The 5555-nt window shown below is 33.1% G+C and overlaps 1 long non-coding RNA gene across 1 annotated transcript; it reads left to right on the forward strand.

Annotated features, from left to right (window-relative positions):
• The first annotated feature begins 2549 nt into the window (after positions 1-2549).
• Positions 2550-5090, forward strand: LOC134257450 (uncharacterized). The gene is made up of 2 exons (XR_009989916.1): positions 2550-2908; positions 4481-5090. It is a non-coding gene; the product is annotated as an uncharacterized LOC134257450 (long non-coding RNA).
• Positions 5091-5555: the final 465 nt, after the last annotated feature.

A 5555-nucleotide genomic window follows, 5' to 3' on the forward strand; every position in this document is an offset into this window, starting at 1 on the left:
CAAAGGTATAAAAAGCAATACCAGAGAGAGACAGAGACTCATACAACACATTCTAATATAGTTTGTAATATTTTTCTTCGTTTTATTTAAGTTACGAAGGTCAAAATTAATCATTATATAATTCACTGTATAACAATGATTATAAACTTACATGTACTTTGTTAATTTATCTATTCTATTTTAGGACACAAATAAAAATGTATCCCGTAGATTAAGATTTTAAAAAACATATAAACATAAATTTGCAGACTTGTTATAAAGTTTTAACCAGCTAATTCGTATCGCTTACTAGAAAGGGGGGGGGGGTAAAATCGCTCTTTAATGTGGATAATATGCCATCAGCATAACTTTGTTGACTTGTATACCTTTTTTTTACACAATAATCTAAGTACATGTGTATATGATTTTCAATCTATTTGTAAAAATCTGGACAGTCCGTTTCAACAATTACCATAATCATGATAACCATGATAATAAGGGACTTAAAATACGGTTTTATACCCAACTTCGATTCCATGATCAATTTTATCTAAGCATTTAAAACTGACAGGTTCATTCAGTTGTCATAAATGCAAGGACGTCTGCAATATAAAACGTAAAAAAAAATATTGCCAAAAGAGAAATGCAAAAACTAAGGGGAATATTCCGTAGAGACTGACATTCAATCACTAGGTGGCGTATCGCGATAGAATGCTTCTCTCTCATTGGTTAGATTTTTAGTAGAAGAAAGAGGGACAAAATGGCGAAGAAAACACCAAGACCTTGCTCAAGAAAAACAACAGAGATGAGAAGGTCTTTTGACTCTACACAGAAGTAAGGCACCTCAAACGACAGATTAGATACAGGTAGTTATTTCTTACAGTTCAGAGCACCTTTATTTTTGTTTTTATTGTCTGCAATCGTAAGAATAAAGTTGGGTCAAAACGGCGCGTTCCAAAAATTCAAATCGACCATTGTACAGTTATAATTATTTTGAAAAAGCGCCTTGTAAATCATTCTCAGCATAGGTTGTAATACGTATAATTAATTGCTGTTAAAACGGCCGCATGCATTTTGTACCATTGTATTTATCTTGCATGTTTTCGTATGATTATTAGAATGTGTTTTTCTGCATCGTCTCGATCATGTTAAAAAAAATACGTGTTGTAGTATTCCGGAATTTTAAATGTAGGTTGGTTTTAGAGGATAATATCGTTATGAACTTGTATCCGGTGTTTACTTTTTCGGAAAATCGAAAGATTTGCCCCCACGCTTATGTTGTTTCAGAAAAGGTGAGGTTTGTTGTTCATTATAACTGCTGGATGTGTTCATTGTTATTCGCAGGAGTAGTTTCTTGAATCCTACATTTATTTTTTGCTGAATTGTTTTTATTATTGATGGAAGACTGTGCTGCACAGCGGAGGAAGGGGTTGAATATATTTTTAACATACATGCAGTCTAGAATCGTAAATATTAGACATGTTAGAGGGCATCATGTTGGGAGAATGCCATTGTGTAGTATTGTATCACTGTGAAATGCCAATTTTTACATGTTGTATAGTCATGAAAGTAAAATTCCTGAGAACTTGCAGATTTTGTGATATGAAAGTGACTTGATAATTTTCAGAATGCCTGACATTATTCAAGTTGAAGTATTTTATTAAGTTTCATACCATACATTATGAGTTTGAAACATTTTCGTACGTGAACAAAATAGTTATACACAAAGATACATAAACATCATGCTGACACATGCGCATGTTTTGATCTATATGAAACAATTAACACTATTTTAGCAACCTAAAACTTGATTTACCGGTAGTGTGCATGGTGTAATTGTTCATTAGAAATACCATGTTTTTATTGTACCTTGTGTATTAAATGTGGTGCAGTTTCTAAATACATCAGAAATCACAACCATAAAAATGATTCTCGATATGAACAGAACAGTATTTACCTGAAGTATGTATTATGATAGACTGGAGCTTGATGAAATGGGCAATTGGCCATTTTCAATTTCTAAAGTTACATATATTGATTCATTATACAGTCATATACTTGTATTTATTTGTTACCCTTTAGAGAACTTTTTGTTAATGTGGACACGTCACCAACACAGGTCTCATCCAAGGGACCAGTCCCTATGTACTACATTGGATTCAGACCCTTGATGTAGGAATCAGCTCTTACTCCCCAACTCTAGGCGTGTCGCCCTAACCACTGGCAATGTGACCCATTATGAAAATTTGACATAATACTTTTATGATCTCTAAATTTTATTGACTTGATAAAATGACTGATACACAAATAAGATTTTTGTAATCTCTCTGTAAGGTTAATAGCTGTTTACCATTTGCCATATTTCTATCACTAATTAAATCAGTTTTCAACAATGGCCACTGAAGAGTCCTAGTTCTGTGTTATTATACAAATGATCTTCCCTTGATGTAAGATAGAATATTAAATAAAATTAATTATCAAATGAATTATAATTTTGAATTGGAGAAGGCCTACATATCTTAAACAAACATAATTTAGATGTAGTCTTGCATTTATGGAAAATTATAACTTATTTAATTTTTCTCACTCTCAGATATAATTGCTTTTCAAAATCTTGTAAATTGAGATTGTGATAGCCTGATAGGACTGCCACTTAGAATTAGACCAGAGTGTGACTGTGTCCATTTTAAAATGATACAATTTCCAATCATTTTTTTTCTTTGTCATGTGTCCAATAGAATTTTCACTGCATGTCAGGTGCAAGGAAATGGGCATGCAAGTAGTTTTTGGGACTTTTCTGAGCTCATGCTAAAAACAAAAAAGTTATTACTGTACGGTACTGTACTAACTCGATCTATTTTAATTTCAGATATCCATGGAACAAATCATCTGAAAACTAAGAGAGGATGAAGAATACTTCTGTTAAAAAGTATGTTTTAGTAGTAAGAACTTATGTAACTCTATTTTAGGAAATTAAGGACTAAAGCACAAAGTTTATGTTTTTATTTTCTTAATCTCACTGTATAATTTAAAGCTCTCTATTTATAATACCGGTAGTCAGTGGTTGTCAGTGTGTGTTGTGGGGGAGGGGGGGGGGTGTAAGCTGCTTTCCTCTACTTTTTAAGCTTTATATAATATCTTTATATGTTCGGCATTTCCATCAAATTAACAGATGTTAACATTTTCTTAGAAAGTCTCATTTTGCGAGCTAACTACTAAAATTCTCTGATTTATTTAAAATAAGTATTTATAAGCAGGCCTTTTTTTAGGTCACCTTAGTAAACTCAGGTGACCTATTACATTCTATTTTTGTCTGTCGTGTGTTGACATTTGAACATTTTCAGCTTCTTCCTTGCAACCGCTCAACCAATTTCAACCAATTTTGGTACAAAGCATCTACGGGTGAAGGGGAACAAAATTTGCAAATTTTATGATACCCCCCCCTTCTTTTTTACTCCTGGACATCAAGCAGTCAAACTGTTGGCATGATTGAAATGAGCACTGAGTCATCTACCATAATTATGAAATTCATAGCCCCAAGGTCAGGGGTTTTTGTACTAGGGTTGGTCCATATAGCTCTTTGGAATTAATCAACCATTTATGATGAAATAAAACTTAAGATAACATTTAGAAAATTTTGAAATCTGTGGCCCCAGGGTTAGTGGTTCCTGTGGGGTGGGGTACACAACTGGTGGTTTTAAAATGGAATAGCATTTTATCTTTATTACTCTGATCCACCTTTGGTTTCTGAGTAACCAGAGTAAGCATGTTAAGTGTATAATTATGATAAACTATGGTGCGTCTTTCAAAATTTGGAATTTCATGGCTTTTTGTTTAAAACACGAACCAAATTCAATTGAGTGAAAGTTGTTACATGATACCTATTAGGTCTATGGGCCTCTAGTTGTTATTCAAATAAAAAAATATTTTGATGAACATGAGAATGAAAGAAAATTCCTTAATTTATTCTGAAAATCAGGAACAAATCTATACATACATATTCGGGTACATTTAACATGTTTAAATAAATTCAAGTTTGTTTATTTCATTATCCCTAGTCAAGTGTTTAAAAGAGGCATCTTTAATAAACTAATGATATTTTACACTTGATAAATTTTTAGATTTCATTTTAAATCATTCTGATAAAAAAAAAATGCTTAAAATGTGAAATTAATCAAACAAAAGCTTGTACTAGAACAGCATTAGGGACTTTGTCCATCCAATTAATATTAAATGTTAGATACTGCCTAAATCTAACAACATCCTGTAGAGTGTCACGTCATAGGTCAAATTCTATTAACCAATCAAATAGTCAACTGCAAAATTATTGTATTTCATAAATTGGAACGAATAAGTCTAGAGTTGTTCCGTATTTGACATCTGACGTGACCTTCTATGGGATGTTGTTAGATGTTGTGAAGCGAGTATGCGAGAGGATCTAACATGTTGTTTTATTTAGATTGGGATTTTGTTAAACTATATTTATATATATTTTCAATAGGTTGAAGTAACTGATGAGCAGATCAATCCAACATGAACATGATATCATTTCTCCAATGATGAAAACAAGTCTCTCTATACTCAAGCATTGATATTTTTAAAGTCAACTGAAACTGGAACAGGTCATACATGCAGACTACAGTGATGTGTTGCACAGTTCCGAAAACATGCAGCCACCACTAGCATAAGCATGATAAGTGTAAGTGGGTCATCAAAGAATGAGAACCACTCAAGGACTTTTCTGTTGGTTGATGATGGACTACAAACTGAATTTTTAACAAAGGAATCCACCTTGGTGCTTATTGGCTACTTATGATGTGAACTTGTGCATTTATTATACCAAGTAATTTTACATTTCCTTAATAATACTAGACTTGCATAAACCGAATTCAGGTTTAGTTGATTGATTGCAGTAATGCAGTTCTAAGTTCCTCTCGCAAGATTATATCTCTGATGTATGAGACATCATTAAATGCAGACATTTTCTCTGTCCTCCTGTCGTGACTTTAGGGCTCGGACTTAGCTGTAAAAATGTTTATGATGCAAGAGAAAAATGTTCAACCGATGTATGTAAATGTTGATAATAACATTAAATATTCTTTGATAACTAGTGTTAGTGTGTTGTTGTTTTTTCCAATATGAGAATTCAGGGGGAAAATGACTTTTGGTTGAAAACCAGGGCTAAAATTGTGTAGTCAATACTACAGTTTCCGTTGCGGAAACCTATAGTATACCCTATGTATATCAATATTGTAAACGCATACTGAAACCTTGCGTATACCTCAAGTTTCAGCAAGTTTCTGTTGCGGAAACCATTGGTAAACCATATGTATTTCAATTGTATACGCATACTGAAACCTTGCGTATACCTCAAGTTTCAGCAAGTTTCTGTTGCGGAAACCATTGGTAAACCATATGTATTTCAACCGTATATGCATACTGAAACCTTGCGTATACCTCAAGTTTCAGCAAGTTTCAGTTGCGGAAACTATTTGGATTCGTGGACACCTTTGGTTTCCGCACTGCGGAAACTTGATGAAACTTGAAGTTTCCGCACTGAAACTTTGCAGAAACTA

Source organism: Saccostrea cucullata, unplaced genomic scaffold (genome assembly GCF_032062105.1).
Source record: "Saccostrea cucullata isolate Sc308-1 unplaced genomic scaffold, CSIRO_AGI_Scuc_v1 ctg868, whole genome shotgun sequence".
Lineage (NCBI taxonomy): Eukaryota > Metazoa > Mollusca > Bivalvia > Ostreida > Ostreidae > Saccostrea > Saccostrea cuccullata.